Source organism: Gossypium arboreum, chromosome 6, assembly GCF_025698485.1.
Source record: "Gossypium arboreum isolate Shixiya-1 chromosome 6, ASM2569848v2, whole genome shotgun sequence".
Taxonomy (NCBI): Eukaryota; Viridiplantae; Streptophyta; class Magnoliopsida; order Malvales; family Malvaceae; genus Gossypium; species Gossypium arboreum.
The window spans coordinates 86778337-86802086 of record NC_069075.1 but is presented as its reverse complement, the minus strand read 5'-3'; the positions used below and the strand labels follow the sequence as shown (position 1 = coordinate 86802086).

The 23750-nt window shown below is 35.5% G+C and overlaps 1 non-coding gene across 1 annotated transcript; it reads right to left on the bottom strand.

The window, feature by feature from the left end:
• Positions 1 to 22182: 22182 nt before the first annotated feature.
• On the bottom strand, positions 22183 to 22288 carry LOC128294651 (small nucleolar RNA R71). The gene has a single exon (XR_008284959.1). It is a non-coding gene; the product is annotated as a small nucleolar RNA R71 (small nucleolar RNA).
• Positions 22289 to 23750: the final 1462 nt, after the last annotated feature.

The following is a 23750-nucleotide window of genomic DNA, read 5'->3' as shown; positions in this document are numbered from 1 at the left end:
CGGCCAAGACAAATGCCCGTGTCTTAGCCCGTGTGTTTACTGCTGGGCATTCTGACTTGTAAAACTAGGGTGCAGGGGATACACGGTCGAACAACATGCCTATGGGGCAGACCGTGTGTGCCTGGACACAAGCCTATGTGTCTACCTGTGTGGACAATTTTGTGGCCATTTTCCAAGCCAATTGCCACCCTCCTTTGAACATGATCAATCATAGTTTCAAAGGCTTACAACATGGCTTGATTTTTGCTCAAAATGTGGTTAATATATGACCATATAGAGCTTACTTAACACATATTCAATTTCGTAAGTGACTCAATTCATTCCATACAAATTCCATAACAAATCTTTAACAATAACCTATTTCTCATTTTTACCATTTTATCAAGATTATGGCTACACCTAATGACTAAAAATTCTTTCTCTAAACATGAATGGCATTCATCACTCTAGTCAACACAAGTAATCATCATGCATAACATGAGTGTAACTCAATTCATACATGCATAATTAATTAGAGTTACAACCCAATAATCACATATTAGCCATATCACATGGCTATATACAAAATAAATTATCAATCATCAAAAGCCATCACACTTGGCCAAATTAAATGACACATATGACAAAAGATAAGTTACCCTATACATGTCATTATATCAAAATGAATATTTCTTTTATACCCAAATGAGATTGTTGATAGTGTGATCAAAGCTCCAACCGTCCTCCCACATTTACGAGTCCAAAAGCACTATAAGACAGGGAAAAGTAAATCGAGGTAAGCATTAAACGCTTAGTAAGTTCGTATAACGGAAAGTAAACTTATCGGTCATATTAAACACCTAATCTCAATAAGCCATACTATCCATAAATTTTAGATAATTTTCCCTAAACACATGCACTCACTCAATAAGTTAGTCTCAAATATATAGGATGCAAAGATGAGCTCATCACTTCATGTGCATATTCTATTTCATGTTTCTCATGTCTTATATATATTTTATCCATTGAATTATTGAAGTCCCGATGCATATTTCATCCGTCAATTCATATTCAATAGTACTTTCTTGGTACACTCTCGAGCCACATATCCTACAGTGGAATTACCAGTCCAGGCTAAATTCTAGCTGTACCATATACTGTATGGGCTTTGTCAGATTACCAGTCCAGGCTAAATCCTTTATATGACAAAGAAGTCCCTATAGAGTCAAATCTAGATTACCAGTCCAGGCTAAATCCTAATTGAAACATATATTTGATAGGCTCATTTCGGGATTACCCGTCTAGGCTAAATCCTTTCTGCAACACATGCAGGATTCCATTTCGTATAACAAATAACCTAACCATCGGAATTCAAAAATTCAAATGGATTACAATCCCTTTTCAATCAATTCTTAACTTATGAATAATTTCAAAAAATTCAATATTCTTACATTACACATTCAATTCCACACAACAATCATAATCAATCTATTTACATATTCAATTAAGTTACACGAACTTACCTGGATGATGTTTCGGTTTTGAATTTCGATTATTCCAAAACCTTTTGTTTTCCACAGTCTACTTCTGGGATTGGTCTTTCTGAGTTTATATAAGCAATTTAAATTATTAATGTATCACATTCATCAATTTCAGATCAAAAATTCACTCTCTGGAAAAATTACCTTTTTATGCCTAACATTGCACATTTTTACACTTTGGTCCCTAAGCTCATAAAATGAAATGCATGCATTTTTCTTGGTTACTGAAGCCTAGCCTAATCATGTACTAGCTCATAGCAGCCCACATTTTCTTTTATTACACATATCTACTACTCATTTTACACCTTTTTACAAACAAGTCCTTTTTAGGTGTTTTCATGGAAAACCACTTAGCAAAAGATGTTTATCTAACGCCAAACTTTCATAGTCCTCCATAAACATCAAAGAACATGCATGTAACATATGGGTAAGTTTTTTAACATAAACCATAACTCAAAGCATGGGTAGAAGTAGATAGATTAAGCTTCAAGGGTCTCAAAAATGCAAAGAACATTCAAAAAAAGGGCTAGGGAGCACTTACAATCAAGCTTGAAATGTTGAAAACCCTAGCTATGGAGACTCCCAAATTTTCGGCACTCTTAGAGAAGATGGACAACATTTTTGCTTGATTTTTCCATTTTTACTCTTTAATTAACCAAATGACCAAAATACCCTTTTTACCAAACTTTGAATTTTTATCCATGCATGCCCATTTTTGTCCAAAATTTTAAAACTTGGTCAAATTACTATTTAAGGGCCTCTAATTAATAATACAACTCCATTCCAAGCTAAAAGCTTCCAGAACTCAAGTTTTGCAGCTTATTCAATTTAGTTCCTAAAAATAGATTGGGCATCTTAAGCATAGAATTTCTTCATTAAATTTTCACACAAACATGCATTCATATCCTAGACCTTATTATAATCATAAAGTAATTATTTCTACTTTGAATTTGTGGCCTCGAAACCACTGTTCCGACAAGGCCCTAAGTTAGGATGTTACATGTGTGGTTAGGCCGTGTATCCTCTGCACCTTAATTTTGAGAAACAGAATGCTCAGAATTGAGCACACGGGCAGAGACACGGGTGTGTGTCTCAGTCGTGTGTACTACACGGCCTAGAACATGAGCGTTTGTCTTGGTCGTGTGAAACCTGTACCTAATTTTGAATTGAATTAATTAACCACAAGGCCTAGGACACGGGCGTGTGGCATGGCCATGTGCACAAGTCAGAGAGTTACACGGGGTCGAACACAGCCTGTAGCACGGACATGTCCCTTGGAGCACATACGAGTGTAAGCCCTACACCTTCGATAATTTTTGTAATTTTACTAAAAATTCTAAGAGTTTTTTAATTAAGTACCGACTTGATTCTAATGTTCGTATTGGGCCTCGAGGGTCCAATTAAGAGCCGTTTTATATGATCTCAGTTATTACATAGTAATTTACATAAATTATTTATAAAATGTCTTGAAAGTTTTAGTAATGCTACGAAACCCTGTTCTGACGATAGATACAGGTTAGGGGTGTTACTATAACACCTCTTACCCGTATTCGATGCCGGAATAGGGTACGAGGCGTTACTGGACATAAACTCACACAATGATACAAAACCAAGACATGAATTTTCGTCCAATTTAAAACTTTTCATTCACATGTTTATTTCGTCCCTTATATGGGCCCTCGAGGCCCAAAACATACATTGGGTGTGGTTCGGGAGTAAACTGAGAACTTTCAGAACTTTTACAACACTTAGAAAATTTCCTTATTTTGGGGAGTTACACGTCTGTATGGGTAGGCCGTGCGGTCACACACGCTCGTGTGGCTTGGGACATCCCCGTGTCCTCAGCCCGTGTAACTCTCTGTTTATGACATCATCAACAAAATAGGGGCACACGGCCAAGTCACACACCTGTGTGCTAAGGCCGTGTCCTCCACACGGCTGAGACACAGGGCCATGTCTCTACCCGTGTGTTTACTACTGGGCATTCTGCTTTACCTAATTAGGGTGTAGGGGACACATGGCCGGATCACACGCCCATGGGGCTAATCGTGTGTCACACACGGCCTAGACACATGCCCTTGTGTCTACCTGTGTGGACAAATACAAGGCTATTTTCCAAGCCAATTGCCACCTTTATTTGCACAAACACATACATGACTTCAAGGGCACTTAACATGGCATAATTGAGCACTTAAAACATACACAAACAATACATGATCATGATCATTCCATCTTTACTAATACATGGATAAAACTTCATACTTTGTCAAGCCAAATTTATAAATTTGCATGCACTAAGAGTTGAAGTTTACTTCCATTTAACATACTCATGTCTTAATTATTATCATGCCACTCACTCACAATTCCATCATCAAACATCCATAGTCACATTCACAATTCATCCATGCCAAACAATTTTAAACACATCATGTATGACCTTGGCACATGCATGCATATATGAATAGGTTTACAACCAAATAATCAATATCTCTTAGCCATATACAAAATGAATCACAAAATCACTATAAGCCAACACACTTGGCCAAATTAATAATGACATAATTAGTCAAAAGAAAAAGTCCCTATACATTCCATAAACTTAAAATACTTGTATTCACTTATACCCAAATGATAGCTTGATAGTGTACTGGCACCTTCGGTGGTCTCCGACCCGAGCTAGCTAAATTAACCTATAAGACATGGAAAAGGAAGGGGGTAAGCTATATAGCTTAGTAAGTCAATATGAAAATAATGAGCAACTCATGCTAGTCATATACTATGCTTGACAATATAAGCACAAGTTAATATAAAAATAGCTATAAATCTCCAGGTTGTAATATAACCTATTCACATGTTTACTCTCTTTTGATTTATCAAAATAATTTAACATTACTCGACTTTTAGTCTAGCAGCCATAATTTCTCCAGTGTAGCATGTTTCATAATTAGCAAATCATTTTAAACATCTTAGTAAAAGTACACGTTACTTATGTATATTCATGCTTTCATGCATATAGCTCAACATATTTCAAATTGTAATAACTATTTCTTTCCATACTTTCTTAACCATTTTAATAGGAAATTAGGCCAATATTTCCTTTCACTCATAACTGATAAATCACAATTCAAATGAACAACACTTACTATCTCACCAATCATTGGGCCTCCAAGGCCTAACATATAGTCATTAATCGTGCTTCCATGCATTTATACATCATGACCATAAATCAACAATCATAGGGTTATCTCAAAGTCACTTTCATAGTGATCATAGCTTACAATAACATGAAGTCAATACTTAAAATCTTTACGTACATACCTATACCATTTCATAACATGACCACTTAATTTCTCACCTTTGGCATACCCGTTGGACACTTGGATACTAAATGGATACACAAGAAGTCTTTGCACATAAGTGCCACATATGTAGCTAATGCTACCTCATATCCCATATCACATCAATGCTAGCTCACGAGCAAATCTCGGGCCAATTCACATAAGCTGACGGTCAAGACGTAACTACGCAGTGCTACTCACACAAGTTGTCAGGTATCCGCAACACATGCCGGACTACCCATCCACTGGTAGATGTACGAGACTAGTACCCGGATCACATAATCACACATATATCACAAATATCCTTAGTGACATGTCACTTGTATCTTATTCTATTTCTAATGTTCAAACGGGATTTTTCTCACTTATCTAAATTTCGTCAAATACAACTGTAAAACCAATCATTTATTTCATACATTATCAAAGCATTTAGAATATTGAAAATAAAAACATAAAATAGCATTATTTACATACGAACTTACCTCGACACCAAAATGGCAAAGAGGGACCTAATCGTCAATTACTCGTTTTCCCACGTTCTAAGCGCAAATTTCATTTTTCTTGATCTAAAACATCACATTTAACTTATTTAAGCATTATACTAATCAATTCAGCCCAAAAATCATATTTGGAAAAAATACATTTTTCCCCCTAAACTTTTTCATATTTACACTTTTGCCCCTAAGCTCGTAAAATGAAATTTATTCAATTTCCTTAACGTACAAGCCTAGCCAAATCATTTTCATAACTATAACAGCCCACAATTTCCAATAAAAAACACTTTTACTGCATATTTTATAACTTTTACAATTTAGTCCTTTTGAACATTTTCACCGAAAATCACTTAGCAAAAGTTATTTCTCCAACCATAAACATGCATAATCTACCATTAAACATCAAAATACACAAATTTATAACATGTTTCAATCCGTATACCTTCATCATAACTTAAATAAATGGTAGTAATAGGTCGATCTTGTTACGAGGATTTCAAAAACATGAAAATCATTAAAAATGGGGCTAGAATAGACTTACAATTGAGCTTGAAAGCTTGAAAAACCCTATCCATGGCTTCCTCTTGCAAATTTCGGCCAAGGAGGAATATGGACAAATTTTTGGGTTTTTGTTTTTGTTTTTAATTCATTTTAATAACTAAATAACCAAAAATGCCCTTAATGAAAAACTTTGGAGACATGCCTAACCATGTCCATTTTTGTCCATCAACTTAACCAAGGGTCTAATTACCATATAAGAACCTCTAATTTAAAATTTCATAACAATTAGACACCTCTAGCATGTAAAACTCAACTTTTGCACTTTTTATGATTTAGTCCTTTTGGCTAAATTGAGTGCCCAAACGTCGAAATTTTTGAACGATATTTTCTTGAAATCATTTCTTGAAATCATTTCTTAAAATTTTAGACAATAAAAATATAATAAAAAATAGATTTCCTTAAATCAAATTTGTGGTCTCGAAACCATTGTTTCGACTAGACCCTAAATCAAGATGTTACAATTACAGTGTGGCTCGTACACTTTGATGTAAGTAAAAGCCTGAGTTCAAATATAAAAGGAACTAAAAGCTGGTGCGTTGGGTGTACGACTTCTGCATTATTTAGCGTAATTCAAAATAGTGGAATTCATAGCCCGAGATAGGAGTAACTGATATCCTCTCATTGGATGAAAAGTAAACGTGGCCATGGGTCATTCATCTTTGTGATGAATGACTTAATCATTATTTGATAGTGATTTATTTTTCATGAAGGAAGATATAATGGTTACTATGATATAAAATATGATCATATTGGGAGAACAAATTTTATCCCAAAGATATCAAGGACGTCCTATCAAGGTAACGCACTTTTGACAAGGTCATTGGACGAGCACTGAGTAGTTGCTTTCATTATAGTATGTCGTTGGAGAGAGCTTAGTCATGAATCTATAGCAGAATGACTCTGTAACAGCCCATTTTTAGGTCAAATCGAAATAGTGATTTTGGGTTCCACAAATCTAAAGTAGAAATATTTATTTTACTATTTCTTTAAGGTCTACAACATGATAGAATAATTGTGTGAAAATTTCATTAAGAAATTTTATCGACTGAGTATTCAATATGACTAGAAGGACTAAATTGTAATAGGTGCAAAATTTGAGTTCTATAGGCTAAAGGTAGTAAATTGTTATGAAATTCTAAATTAGAGGTCCTTAAATGGTAATTAAACCATTATACTTGTATGGACAAAAATGGGCATGGTTAGGGAAAATTTTCAAAGTTTAAGTGAAGGGCATTTTGGTAATCTAGTAAATAAAGACAAAATAAGCTAAAATAAAAGTGTCCATCTTCTCAAATTAATCCCTTATAGCCGAATTTGAAGAAGAAGACATAGCTAGGGTTTTGGCCACTTTCAAGCTCGATTGTAAGTCTGTTCTTGTCCCGTTTTTAACGATTTTTATATTTTTGAGATCGTTGTAAATTGATTTCGCTATTTCAAGGACTAATTTGAAAGAAAAATAAAGTCTAAAATTTGACCCATGATGAATATGTTTGTATTTTGATGTTTGATGGTAGAAAATGCATGTTTATTGTTTGTTAAATGACTTTTAAAAAGTAATTTTCGGTAAAAATGTCGATTAGAAACTTATTTGTAAAAAGTTATAAAAATGTGTAGAAAAGTGTAAATAAATGAAAAATGTGGGCTAGTATGAGTATGAGTAAGGTTCAGCTAGGCTTGGGTTGAGAAGAAATTGAATGAAACTCATTTTACAAGCCTAGGGACTAAATTGTAAAATGTTAAAAAGTTAAGGGTAAAAATGTAATTTTAAAATAATGTGTTTTTGGGATAAATTGAATAATGTGATAATTAAATGAGATGAATTTGGTATTATAGATCAAGAAAAATGAAGTTCGGGTTTAGAGCGAGGGAAAACCAAAGTAATTGATGAATAGACTTATTTGGCCATTTTTGCATCAGAGGTAAGTTTGTATGATGAATAAGCTTTATTATAATTGTATTTAAATGCTTTAATATATCATGAATTGTGTAAATGACTCTAGAAACTCATTCGATGACATTTTGGTAAACGAGAAATCCCAATCGAACCTTAGGAATAGATTGGGATACAATGACATGTCACTAGGGTTTTATTTTGCGGTATTGTACGTCCTATCGATGGTTGTGTATACCGGCATATGTTGCGGTTACTTGACAGCTTGTGTGAGCAACACCGTGTAGCCACGTCTCGACTAACAGCTTATGTAAGCAAGCCCGATAATGGCTCGAGAACGAGCATATATGTGTTATGAGATAGAAGTAGCTATGGCTACATATGTGGCACCTTGTGTGCAAGGTTTTCCCGTGTAACACCCCGTACCCGAGTCCGTTACCGGAGTCGAATACAAGGTGCACACCGACTTAACTTAATTGTTTTCACAGTCCATAAAAAAAAAATTCCCAGACAAGCTAGTTACTGCGTCACTGTCTCCTTAAAAATCATATCTGGAGTTTCAAAACTCGAACATAAGTTTTGTAATTTTTCCCTGAAACTAGACTCATATGTCCATCTACAGATTTTTTTCTAGAATTTTTGGTCAAGCCAATTAGTACAGTTTATTAGTTAAATTCTCCCATGTTGCAGGGGTCGACTACACTGACCTTCGTACATTACAACTTGAATATCTCCCTGTTCAGGGCTTCAATACTGATGTCGTTTATTTCTATAGAAACTAGACTCAAAGAGGAATCTATACATATATTGTATGACTCCTAATTATCTCTGGTTAATTTATAATGAATTTCCAAAGTCGGAACAGGGAATCCAGGAACTGTTCTGGCCCTGTTTCACGAATACTTAAATATCTCTCAATATACAACTCATATGACCGTTTTGTTTCTTCCATATGAAAGTAGATTCATAAAGGCTCATTTACATAATTTATTCGCTATTTAATTCCACTCCTGCTATTTTTAGTTATTTTTCACATCCACACCACTGCTGCTGTCAGCATCTATTACTGAAACAAACTATGCCTATTTCATGACTTTTCCTTGATTTAACTAATAATTCATCATGCATGTCCCAAATTATAACCATGATTTGTGTCCAAACATCACAAAACCAATTCCAACAGAACATTTACGCCATTTTCGCATGGCTAAAAGTTTACATACCAAATTTCAACAAAGCATAACAGCCTATACATGCCGAAATGTACTCCTAGACCAACTACGAAGAAAATACCAAAAGTTGTTAGCCGGTGTGATGACTTCGATGACGGTCCCAAATACGCAAAAAGTCGAGTCCAAGAAACCTAAAGTAGGTGACAAGCAAACACCGAATGAGTATATAACTCAGTAAGTCATAAGCAATGCACTACCAACCATTAATAACATTATCGCAAGAGGAAACAAAATGGAACGAGGCTAATTACTCCATTCAAACCGAACTATACCATAGTTCCTTAGACCTTTCGATTCAATCTCATACCAAGTTACACATTCACATTCCATATACTAATCAATAGGATATTTGAAGCATTTTATACACCATTTTGTTTTCGTTACAATCATACATCTACATGACCTTTCACTTATTCCACGATAATTCTTATGTACGTGACTTCAATTTAAATTGTCACATAGGTTGAAACTTACCAAGCTCAACTCCAAATATAAACATAGCGCCTATTAGCCATGAACTCAAGGTACTTACCCGATCCGCTGTCCGTGATCGACTCAATAATGTCGCACACTCAGTGTCAATAGTGATTCAAAAGCATATAGTGAGTCCGCACACTTAGTGCTATATAATCAACTCGCACACTTAGTGCTATATGATCAAACTCGCACACTTAGTGCTGTACAAATTTTAAACCCCACACTTAGTGCCATTCTCATGATCACAAATGTTTATACCCGCACACTTAGTGCCAAATCAACAACTCAATACATCTCACCTCTTTTCTTTTCATTCAATACTTTCATCACCACATACATAAATGTATATAAATTTATCATTCCTTTCGGCATAATTACATAGACATTATGTCTATTTAAATCAATACAAAATATATGCTTAGTGACCTACCTTGTGTGGTGTAAAATAATTCCAAGTCGGCTACTCGATGACCTTCGATTTCCCCTTGTTGGATGCCTCTCCTTTAGGATCTTGAGCTTAAACAAATAAATTAACTCATTCAACCGCTTTGCTACACATATTGATATTCACAATTTAATGATTTTATGACATACGGAACGGCATGGTAAAAATTTTTATCTTGCTACCTCATGCTCTTAGCTATTCGGCTCATAACCATATGCTATAGCCCTACTATCAATAATCCAATCACACATGCATATATATATATATATGGCCGAATGTACAAAGCATAGACTCATCATCACCTATGCTCTTAATGTGATGGCCGAATATGCATACATGTATATACACTATTAATCAATCCCATGCTCATTATTTTATTTTTTTCTTACATACACCATTGTCCCAACATGTTTTATGACATGTTTTTACCCATAATCCCTTGTCATGGCGGCCACTAGCTATTAGGGGGAAATTTGACATGCAAGTCCCCCTTTGATTACATGCACTATTAGGTCCTTATAGATTAGCCTATCACATTTCAAAAGTGTCACACAAGTCCTAATAATTGAATTCACATGCAATCGACTAAATCGAAACTTGAAATTTTCACACATTCATAAATACATATTCTAGACAATAAATATTACGTTCAAACATTTCGGTGACTCGGTTTAGCGGTCCCGAAACCACTTCCCGACTAGGGTCAATTTTGGGCTATCACATCCCGTGTATCTGATATTATTATTTTGAGTGGTTCATTGGGTATGACAACGATGAGACTAAATACGAAACTAATACGATATGGAACAGGTATGTACTTTAAGCTTGTGATCATTAATTTGTGAAATGACGATTATAAGGTAAGTTTGTGATGGAATGAATTATGATCATGAGAATTTGGTAAATTACATTATCTTATGTTATGTTATTTGCATGATTAATGTATGGTAAGTTTACTTATTCCTTTCATACGAGCTCTCTAAGCTATATAGCTTACTCCATTTATTTTCCATGTTTTATAGTGCCGCCAAGCTAGCTCGAATTAGGGATTGTCTGAGATTCGCCTTACATTGTCAAAACTATCATTTTGGGTATTGATGAAATTTAGCATTTTGAGAATATGGCATGTATAGGGACTTGGTCATTTTGTTATATGTGTCATTGTGAATTTGGCCAAATGTATTGGTTTGTAATTGTCAAAGGTTTGATGTGGTATTTGGCAATGTAACTTGGCTCATTTTGGTTGGAATTGGTTATAAACTTATTTATTATATCTATATGTATGCATGTGGCAATGCCTTATTGGTGATGTGGTATATTACTGCTTGGAAAATGTTTGAGTGTGGCTTAATGGGTTGTTGATGAATGGTTAAGTATGTTTATTGGTATTCTAGAAAATCTAAGTAGAATATTATGCATGGAGAAAGTATGTGTGCGGATGCCTTTGAATGTGAAATTGGTATGTTTGATTTGGCATAATGAAATGTCATGAACATTGTAGATGATGGTATTGCAATAACATGTTCTATCTATGATATGCAAATGTTTTAGTGGTCTAAGTATGCTATGGTTTGTGCCACTGAAAGTGGGAAAGTGTAGGTGTAAATGAGGGTGGCAAATGGCTTGGTAAATAGCCTTTATTTTGTCCACACGGGTAGACACATGGGTGTGTGTCTAGGCTGTGTGTGACACACAGTCTACCCCATGGGCATGTGTTCCAGCTATGTCTCCCTTGCACCTAAATTTTGAGAAATAGAATGCTCAGAATTGAGCACATTGGCAGAGACACGGGCGTCTGTCTTGACCGTGTGAGGGACACATCCTCAGGCATGGGCGTGTGTCCGAGGCGTGTGAAGTCTACACCTATTTTATGATAATTTAATTATCCACACAACCTAGCACACGGGCGTGTGACTTGGCCGTACGACTTCAATTTGTTCATGACTTGCAAGTCAGAGAGGTACACGGGTTAGGGACACGGGCGTGTGTGACCACACGGCACGGCCATACGGGTGTGTCCCAAACCACATGGGCGTATGACCCTTATTCGTAGTAAAAAAGTTTTTAGTTTTGTAAAAATTTACTAAGTTATTGGTTTGGTCCCGAACCACTTCCAAAGCATGTTTTGGGCCTCGTAGGCTCGTAGTAGGGACTTTATGATTGAACGTAAATAGTTTTAATTCAGACGCAAATTTATGACTCAGAATTGTATGTTTGCTTGTGATGTAAGTCCAGTAATACCTCGTATCCTGTTCCGACATTAAATACTGATAAGGGGTGTTACATTTAGTGGTATCAGAGCTATGATTTAGTCGATTTTCGGGCTAACGTAGCGTTTGTCAAAGTCTAGCTATATATTCCATATATAAATTATGATAGTGTGACGACTTCTAAAGATTTAAATTGTGTTTCCATATAGTAAATGAATCCCATCCGAGAAGGAGCTGATGATGTTGAAAGTAATGCGTTAGCTCCCGCTCAAGGGACAACGCCATCTAAAAATAGACTGGTCACGATTAGTTAGGGAAGAGATGCTAGGAAAGCCTTCTTCTAAAGGATAAATGAGTGGTTTGCTGAGTTTATTAAAAAAAAATATGGCTTTCCAACATTTTCCACCCCTACCAAACCCCCAACCTGTTCCCGTAGCTCCTCAAGGTGGGGAATTGATTAGACTGAACAAGCCTCCAGTTGATAAGATTCAAAAACAAAGGGCTGAAGAATTTAGAGCCAATGTTGACGATGATCTCGAAAGGGCAGAGTTTTGGCTTGAGAACTTCATCATGGTATTTAATAAGCTTTCTTGCACACCGAATGAGTCCTTGAAATGTGCTATATCACTACTGAGGGACTCAGTATACCAATGGTGGAATACTTTCGTATCTGTAGTAAAGAGTTACTTGGGATTTCTTCCAAGAAGAGTTTAGAAAGAAATATATTAGTCAACGGTTTATTGATCAGAAACGTAAGATGTTTCTGGAACTGAAACAAGGTCGTATGTCTGTGACTGAATATGAGCGAGAGTTTGTTAGACTCAGTAAGTATGCTCAGGAATGTGTATCAACAGAACCTATCATGTGTAAGAGATTTGAAGATGGGTTGAACAAGGATATTAGACTGTTAGTTGGGATTTTGGAGTTAAAAGAATTTTTTGTGCTAGTCGATTGAGCTTTCAAAGCCGAAGATTTGAGCAAAGAAAAGAGAAAAGCTGAGTTTGAGACTAGGGATTCAAGAAAAAAGACCAATGAATAAGTCATTTCAATCTTCGTCAAATAAATAGAGGGGTTTGTATACTCATTCAAATACTTCATCTGGGTATCCCAACAGAGTTCGTGGGAAGCAATATTCAGGTTTTAAGGCCCAAACTACGTTAATAGCGAGCGTTGGTAATGTTAGGTCAAATAGACCTGAATGTCAACACTGCAGTAGATGACATCCCGATAAATGTAGGATGAATAACCGGGCTTGTTTCAAATGTGGCTCCCAAGATCACTTCATTCGAGATTGCCTGAAATGACCGAGAAAGATAATTTTCAAAAAGCGAGGCCAAGTAATACTGCCACTAGAGGAAGGCCACCGAGAAATATTGGAAGTGGGAACAGTAGCAGAGGTGTGACGAAAGAGTTATCTATGAGATCAGAGGTCAGAGCACCTGCTAGAACTTATGCTATTCGTGCTCGTGAAGATGCATCATCCCCTAATGTTATCACTAGTACATTCTCTCTTTATGATACTAATATAGTTGCATTGATTGATCTTGTATCAACTCATTCTTATATTTGTGTGAATTTGGTATCTAATAAAAATTTTCCTATTGAGTCTACTGAGTATGTGATTAAGGTGTCGAACCCCTTAGGAAAAAATGTTGTAGTTGATAAAGGTTACGAGAGTTATCTTTAATGATTTAGGGTCATTGTTTTCCAGTTGACTTAATGCTTCTAACGTTTGATGAGTTTGATTTAAGTCTTGGAATGGATTGGTTAACTCCACGTGATGTTGTAGTGAATTGTAGATGAAAGATTATTGAATTGAAATGTCAAAATAATGAAATTCTTCGGATTGAATCAGATGAGTCGAATGAGTTACTTATTGTGATTTCGTCAATGTCTGCTCAGAGGTATGTAAGAAAAGGTTGTGAGGCTTATCTTGCGTATGTACTGAATACGAAAGAGTTTGAATTAAAGATTGAATCTTTGCCGGTAGTTTGTGAATATCTGGATGTGTTCTCGGAGGAGTTGCTTGGATTACCACCAATCAGAGGGGTTGAATTTACTATTGATTTAGTGCAAGGAACTTCACTGATATTGATAGCTCCGTATAGAATGGCTCCGAATGTATTGAAAGAATTGAAGTCTCAGTTGCAAGAGTTGACAGATAAGGGTTTTGCGAGACCAAGTTTTTCGCCCTGGGGTGCACCAGTGTTATTCGTCAATAAGAAAGACGAATCCATGAGACTTTGTATTAATTATCATCAACTTAACAAGGTTACGATAAAGAATAAGTATCCTTTACAGAGAATTGATGATTTGTTCGATCAGTTGAAAGGGGCAACAGTGTTCTCAAAGATAGATTTGAAGTCCAGCTATTATCAGATAAGGGTTAAATACTCAGATGTGCAGAAAACCATGTTCAGAATGAGGTATGGGCATTATGAATTTCTTGTTATGCCATTTGGTTTAACAAATGATACTGCAGTTTTTATGGACTTGATGAATTGAATTTTCAGATCGTATTTAGATAAGTTTGTGGTTGTTTTTATTGATGACATCCTGGTTTATTCCCGAGATGAGTCTGAGCATGCCAAACATTTAAGAATTGTATTATAGACTTTGAAAGATAAGAAACTATTTGCTAAGTTTAGAAAAAGTGAGTTTTGGCTCCGAGAAGTCAGATTTTTAGGACACATTATTTCAGTGGAAGGTATACGAGTTGATCCGAGTAAGACTTCAGCAGATGCCCGTTGGAAACCACCAGAAATGTATTTGAAGTTAGAATCTTTTTGGGTTTGGCTGGTTACTATCAATGTTTTGTTAAAGGATTTTCGATGATTGCTACACCTATGACCAAATTGTAACGAAAGGATACAAAATTCGAGTGGTCTGAGAAATTTCAAAAGAGTTTTGGACAGTTGAAAGAGTTGTTGACTGAAGCACCGGTGTTAGTACAACCTGAGTCGAGAAAAGAGTTTGTGATTTTTAGCGACGTATCCTTGAACGGTCTTGGTTGTGTGTTGATGCAAGAGGGTAAAGTGATAGCTTATGCCTTGAGACAGTTGAAACCGCACGAGAAGAATTATCCGACACACGACTTGGAATTGGCTGCTATTGTGTTCACTCTAAAAACTTAGAGACATCATTTATTTGGTGAGAAATGCTGCATCTTTACTGATCACAAGAGTTTTAAGTATTTGATGACTCAGAAATATTTGAATTTGCAAAAATTAAGGTGGCTCGAACTGTTTAAAGATTGTGAATTAGTGATCGACTATCACCCGAGGAAAGCGAACATAGTCGCAGACTCTTTAAGAAGAAAGACTTTGTCTGCTTTGAGGGCAATGAATACTGGGTTAACTTTATCTAATGATGGTTTGATTCTAGCTGAGTTAAAAGCTAGACCGGTATTTCTTCAGCAAATTTGTGAAGCTCAGAAATGTGACGAAGAACTTCAAACTAAAAGAGTGCAGTGCGAATCGACTAGTGATTTAGACTATCAAATTGGGACCGATGATTGTTTGAGGTTTCGAGGAAGGATTTGTGTACTGAAAGATACTGAGATGATTCAAAAAATTCTTCATGAGGCACATAATGGTAATTTATTTGTTCACCCTGGGAGTACAAAGATGTATAATGATTTGAAAGAATTGTATTGGTGGTTAGGCATGAAACGAGACATTTCAAAGTTTGTAACAAGGTGTTTGATTTGTCAACAAGTGAAAGCCGAACATTAAGTGCCTTTGGGTTTACTTCAGCCTGTGACTATACTCGAGTGGAAATAGGATAGAATTACGATGGGTTTCATATCGGGGTTACCTCTGACTTCGAAGAAGAAAGATGATGTTTGGGTCATTGTTGATTGATTGACAAAATCGGCTCACTTTATTCCGGTAAGTACTGACTATTCACTTGATAAGCTAGCTGAATTGTACATTGTTGAGATTGTTAGATTGCACAGGGTGCCTATTTCTATTATTTTGGATAGAGATCTGAGGTTTACGTCACGATTTTGGAAGAAATTGGAAGAGGCTTTAGGCACAAAGTTGAACTTTAATACCGTATTTCATCGCAAATCGACTGTCAATCTAAAAGAATGATTCAAGTTCTCAAAGATATATTCCGCTGTTGTGTTTTAGAGTTCGAAGGTAGCTGGGAAAAATATCTACCTTTAATCGAATTTACTTATAACAATAGTTTTCAGTCGAGTATAAAGATGGCACCATACGAGGCATTGTATGGCCACAAGTGTCGAACTCCATTGTACTGGACGGAGCTCGATGAGAGACAGATTCACAGGGTTGATTTGGTTAGAGAAACCAAAGAAAAAGTGAAAGTAATTCGTGATTGTTTGAAAGCAGCTTCGGATCGACAGAAATCGTACACAGATTTGAAACGAAAGGATATTGAATTCTAGACAATGATAAAGTGTTTTTGAAAGTGTCTCCGTGGAAGAAAATTCTTAGATTCGGTCGCAAGGGTAAATTGAGCCCGTGTTTTATTGGTCTGTATGAGGATATTGAAAGAATAAGGCCGGTGGCATATCGGTTAGCTTTACCAACAGAGTTAGAAAGGGTCCACAATGTGTTTCATATATCGATGTTGCGCCATTATCGATCAGATCCTTCGCATATAATTTCACTGACAGAGGTTAAGATTCGACCCGATATGACTTATGGTAAAGAACCGATCAAAGTGTTAGCTCGAGAGGTTAAACAGTTAAGAAATAAAAGCATAGCCATAGTGAAAGTCTTATACCAAAGACACAGGGTCGAAGAGGCTACGTGGGAACCTAAGGAAGCTATGAGAAAATAGTATCCAAACCTATTTTCTGGTAAGATTTTCGGGGACGAAAATCCTTAAAGGGGGAGAGCTGTAACAGCCTGTTTTTGGGTCAAATCGAAATAGTGGTTTCGGGACCACAAATCCGAAGTAGAAATATTTTTTTTACAATTTCTTTAAGGTCTACAACATGATAGAATAATTGTGTGAAAATTTCATTAAGAAATTTCATTGATTGAGTACTCAATTTGACTAGAAGGACTAAATTGCAATAGGTGCAAAATTTGAGTTCTACAGGCTAAAGGTAGTAAATTGTTATGAAATTCTAAATTATAGGTCCTTAAATGGTAATTAGACCATTATACTTTGGTATGGACAAAATGGGCATGGTTAGGGAAAAATTTCAAAGTTTAAGTGAAGGGCATTTTGGTAATCTAGTAAATAAAGACAAAATAAGCTAAAATAAAAATGTCCATCTTCTCAAATTAGTCCCCATAGCTGAATTTGAAAAAGAAGACATAGCTGGGGTTTTGGCCATATTCAAGCTCGATTGTAAGTCCGTTCTTGTCCCGTTTTTAACGATTTTTAAATTTTTAAGATCGTTGTAACTTGATTTAGCGATTTCAAGGACTCATTTGAAAGAAAACTAAACTCTAAAATTTGACCCATGATGAATATGTTAGTATTTTGATGTTTGATGGTAGAAAATGCATGTTTATTGTTTGTTAAACAACTTTTATAAAGTGATTTTCGGTAAAAACATCGATTAGGGACTTATTTGTAAAAAGTTGTAAAAATGTGTAGAAAAGTGTAAATAAATGAAAAATGTGAGCTGGTATGAGTATGAGTAAGGTTTGGCTAGGCTTGGGTTGAGAAGAAATTGAATGAAACTCATTTTACGAGCCTAGGGACTAAATTGTAAAATGTTAAAAAGTTAAGGGCAAAAATGTAATTTTTCCATAATATGTTTTTGGGATAAATTGAATAATGTGATACTTAAATGAGATGAACTAGGTATTATAGATTAATAAAAACGAAGTTCGGGTCTAGATCGGGAGCAAACCAAAGTAATTGACAAATAGACTCGTTTGGCCGTTTAATTATCCACACGGTCTAGCACACAGGCGTGTGATTTGGCCGTGTGACTTCAATTTGTTCATGACTTGCAAGTCAAAGAGTTACACGAGTTAGGGACACTGGCGTGTGTGACCATACAGCCTGCCCACACGGGCATGTGACCTCTGTTCATAGCAAAATTTTCTAAGTTTTGTGAAAATTTCCCGAGTTGTCAATTTAGTCCCGAGCTACTTCCAAAGCATGTTTTGGGTCTCGTAGGCTCGTAGTAGGGACTTTATGATTGAATGTAAATAGTTTTAATTCAGACACAAATTTATGACTCAGAATTGTATGTTTGCTTATGATGTGAGTCCGGTAATGCCTCGTATCCTGTTCTGGTGTTAAATACGGATAAGGGGTGTCACAGACTCTGTGACTAAATGAGTTTGTAATTAATAAGCGAAAAGCCAAAACTTAATTATAAATCATTTGAACCCTAATTACATATGTCTAATCGATCCCTTCACTAGCTCGTTGAAACTAGAAATGAATTGTGAGTTTAAATAGAAATGAACAGAATGAATAAAAAAGAGAAATGGAAAACAATTAGAAATGATTATGGTTTTTTTCGAAATGGAAAAATGGAACCATTTGGAAATGAATGCAAGTTTCCCAAAATGGAAATGGAAATGATCCATTTGCAATTCTATATGGACTATTTAAAAATGATCTGAAGAATGAGTTTATGATTTTGAGCTGTTTTGAAGCCCGAAAATGAAAATAAACCATTCGGTCATAGTGAACATGTTGAGTTATGAAATATTGAACAAATTTTCTCAAAATTTTACCATGTGTAAAATCGTCAAAATTTTACTGTGGGTTAAATCATCAAAAAATTATTGGGGGTAAAATAGGGATGATAAAATTTGTTTATTATAGAATATTAAAGTTTATTTTGGGAAATAGAAAAATCGAATCGGGTTGGTTCACATTACAGAGTACTGGGTCCAATTACGAGTACTTCCTGAGCCTTTTGAGAAAGGCCTAAAACCCTTCATATAACATGAAAAGGGAGACACCCTAGTAGGAATACTAGGGTGTGCCATCCACCCTACTCCTCCTCTAAGTAGAAAGTTATTTTTCTATTTGAAATAAACCACTACAACTTAACAAGGGTTCTACTTTCTCTTCTTATAAATAAATGACATTGGTAGATCTATTAATACAACTTTAAGATATTGTTACTCTATCGAAAAATAGAGAGAATTTATTCTTAACTATCAAATATATGTTTTCAGAATAACAATTCTATCGATTTCTATTAAGAAGAGAAAATTTTCGTTTTCACCCCAATAAAAGAGAGAACTTTTTCTAATTCTATGTTTGGATTCAATTGGTTCGAGCCCTCACTCGAAGTAGTTTGTGGTATGAGAATAGTGGAGAAGTTCATTTGGCTAAAAGCGACGGACGACAACTAATATTCATCCATCACCATTTTGCATAAAATCATTACTTTCGGAGATCCAAATAGATACATAAAATGAGAATATTATTCAGCAAGTAATTGTAAGTTAATAGGGTAATTAAATTATAATTGTAAGTTAATTATAGGATTGATGGCCATTGGGAATGGACGGATATTATTCAGCAAGTAATGATTTTATGCACAATGATAGATACTTGAAATAGTGAAATAGTTAGAAAAAATTTAGGCTATTTTCATCCAAAAGTGATAAACCTCTGCTGGACAGATTGCAATGATAGACTGGAAACACAAAAATTTACACACTTTTTCATATCCTTTTTAACTTAAATTCATGCGAATTCAATTAAATTCTTGTCAAAAAATAATTAATTTTTATAAAATAATTAAAGTGCACTTAAAATATGAACATGTTGAAATTTATTTAATTTTATAATTATTTTTGATTAATTTTGGTTTTTTTCGACAGATTTGCACAAAGGGCGACAAATGGCTCGGTAGACACTACCAAAAGCACAAAACTAAAAAGCAATTTGAAGTATCGAGGCAAATTAATTTCCAGCCTAAGACGGTCTAATTATGTATATTAATTCATAATATAATTAATTTTAATTTATACCCAATTTAAATTGGGCTAAATAAATTATTATTAATTAATTATGGAAAAAATGGTCTAGTTAAACCGAACCGATTGAACTGAACTGGCCAAGGATTGGGTAGCCCAAAACTATCCATATGCTGACCAAATCAACTTATTAGCTAATTAATTAAGCTTGCAAAGAAGCACTTGAAGACTTGTCAAAGTTGCATTCAAGCCCCTCCACAATTGGTGGCTTTATGGATTTGCCCCAAGCCATATTTAGCAAAGTTGAAGCCATCAACTTTGCCACATAGATGGCCGCCAAGGGGTGGCTCTTTGGCTATTAATTTTAGCAAAATTTAGCTGCCACATTCAGCGTAAAACCCCCCCTTGGCTGACTCATTCAAGTCCTTTACTCTTGTGCCGATTTCTCCCCTTGGGAAAGAGTTATTCTTCAGTCATTTTGGAGCAACATTGCAGTGTTCATAGCAGCCTTGATCGGCCAGGACAACAAAGAATGAAGATGGAGCAACCTAGTCAAGCCACAGAAAAACACCGGATTTGATTCTTGTTCCCTATTTCTTTAATTTTTGTTGTTGTTATGATGAACATATCTATTAATACTTATGTTGTTGGAATGGTTATTTTAATCATCTTAGCTTGAATTTAATTCGTGTTGGTTTGATTGCATTTCATCTACTTAAATTATTAAAATTATGTTTATGTTGTTATAGGCCTCGGTAAAATGCATGATTAAGTAAAATCATGCCTAAGTTATTCTTACATTACAATTGTGAGGTAGCTAATGAATTAATTATTTAAACGGATTGAAATTGTAGTTAATTGACACAATACTTAATCAGTGCATGTTTATTCTTCTAAGGTAGCTGAAGGTTAAATTAGCAATGTATCTGGCAACGCACTTGCCTTGCATACCTTGCAAGATTATTGTGATTAAACTGTTTCAAGGTAGGGATACCTTGTTACCTCACATAGTCTTTTATGTGCTTATTAGATTTTTAATTAATCGTTTGAATTGACATAGGGATATGCAAGAGATTAGTTCAATTTAATGAGTATGTATGTGCCATAACATGTTTGCTTATTAAAATCTGTTTAATCATTTGAACTAACATAGGGATATGTTAAGAGATGAATGGATTTGTGTAGGTGAATATGTTCATAAGTTAGCAAATTACCGAGTTTTCATGAATTTATTCGTAACAACATAAGCATGAGCTTAATAATTCTAAGTTAAAGAAATGTAATTAAATCAACACAATTATGTCATCTTGATTAGATCATATTTTGTAATCGTGCATTTGAGACTTATTGTTTTAGTTTACTTAGTTTAAAAGCTTAGTTTTTAATCACTCTCTTCAAACAAAATATTTTTCTTCACTAAAGTGTTTTAAATATCATTCATAAATAATCCTTTTCATAGTCCCTGTGGGTACGATAACTCGACATTTACTTGTCACTTTATTACTTGTTGCGATTGTGTACACTTGCACATTTCTGTCGTTCCAAGTTTTTAGCGTCGTTGCCAGGGACTATTTTAAAATGTTATTATTTGTGAATTTGTTAGTTTTACATTTTGGTTTATTTTTTCTGTTTAATTTTTAACTTGATTAATTTTTTTTTTGATTATTTCAGGTGTTTATGAGTATTGACCGGATTATTAACCTACTCCCTGTAGACCCTGAGATAGAAAGAACTTTTCGAGAGCGAAGAATACAAGCAAATCAAAGAAGGACAGAAGAGATGAACTTCGAAAATTTGATCCAAGGAAATGGAGCAAACTCTGCTGAAAATCCTATCCTTATTGTTGATGATAGGGATAGAGCTTTACGACAATATGCCATGCCAGTATTTAATGATCTTAATCTGGATATTAGGAGACCCGAAATTGAGGCACAACAATTTGAGCTGAAGCCAGTCATGTTCCAAATGCTTCAAACAGTGGGCCAATTCAGTGGAATGCCTACTGAAGATCCTCACCTACACTTAAGACTATTTATGGAGGTAAGCGATTCTTTCAAGTTAGCCGGAGTACCCAAAGATGCAGTATGATTGAAGCTGTTCTCGTATTCGCTGAGGGACAGAGCTCGAGCCTGGTTGAGTAACGAGATCACTACTTTCCAACAAATGGATGATGAGTCCTTGTATGAGGCATGGGAAAGATACAAAGAGTTATTACAAAAGTGCCCTCATCATGGAATCCCACATTGCATCCAACTTGAGACATTTTATAATGGTCTCAATGCTCACACAAGGATGGTAATGGACACTTCTGCTAATGGTGCTCTCCTTTCTAAATCTTATAACGAGGCTTATGAAATCATTAAGAGGATTGCCAGCAACAATTACCAATGGCCAACCAATCGAGCAGCGCCAGGAAGTCGAGTTACTGGAATACATGAAGTAGACACTCTTACTTTACTCACATCTCAGGTATCATCAATATCCTCAATGTTAAAAAAACCTTACTACTAATGGGTCTAACAGTTTTGTAGCACAGCCACCAACCCAATTTGAAAATATAGCCTGTGTTTACTGTGGGGAAGGACATTTTTTCGAAGAATGTCCATCAAACCCAGAATCAATGTACTACATAGGTAACCAAAACTAAAATCAAGGAAGGCAAGGACTACAATCCAATTTTTATAACCCATTATGGAAAAATCACCCCAATTTTTTCCTAGAGTAACCAAGGGGCTGGAACTAGTAACACTTACGCCCAACCTAGACCAACCCAGGCGCCTAGTTTTCCCTAACAAGTTCAGAAAGCAACACAAGCCGAACCATCCAATAGCTTAGAAAATCTGTTGAAGGCATACACGGCCAAGAATGATGCCTTAATCTAGAGCCAAGCAGCTACATTGAAAAACCTGGAAAACTAAATGGGCCAGCTTGCAACTGAACTTAGGAACCGACCACCAGGTGCTTTACCTAGTGATACGGAAAATCCAAGGAATCTGGGAAAAGAGCATTGTAAAGCGTTGACATTGAGGAATGGAAAGATAGTAGATCCCAATACCATCGAAGCTGAAAAAGAGCAAGCTGACACTCAAGATTCAGAGGAAGTTCAACCGAGTGTTGAGATTCTAGTTCCACAAGAACCAGAATCTACAAAACCCGACAAGGTAGTTTCAAAACCAGCTAATTCTGATCAAATAACAACTCCGTTAGTTGCAGAATTGCCATAGAAGATGAATCAACCAGTTCCAGTAAAGAAACCAGCACAACCCTACCCTCAAAGACTTCAAAAGCAAAAACAAGAGATTCAATTCAAAAAGTTCCTAGACGTACTCAAGCAACTTCATATCAAAATCCTGTTGGTTGAAGCACTTGAGAAAATGTCGAACTACGTCAAATTCACGAAGGATATCCTATCCAAAAAATAAAGACTTCGAGAATTTGAGATGGTAGCTCTGATGAAGGAATGCAGTGCATATCTTCAAGACAAACTACCCCCAAAGTTGAAGGATCCTGGATGTTTTACCATACCTTGCAACATTGGAGCAACATATTATGGTAAGGCATTATGTGACTTAGGTGTGAGTATTAACTTGATGCCTATGTCAATATTTTAGGAAGTTGGGATAGGCGAAGTTAGACCAACTACGTTTACACTTCAATTAGCAGATCGATCTTTAGTATATCTAAAAGGAAAAATCAAGG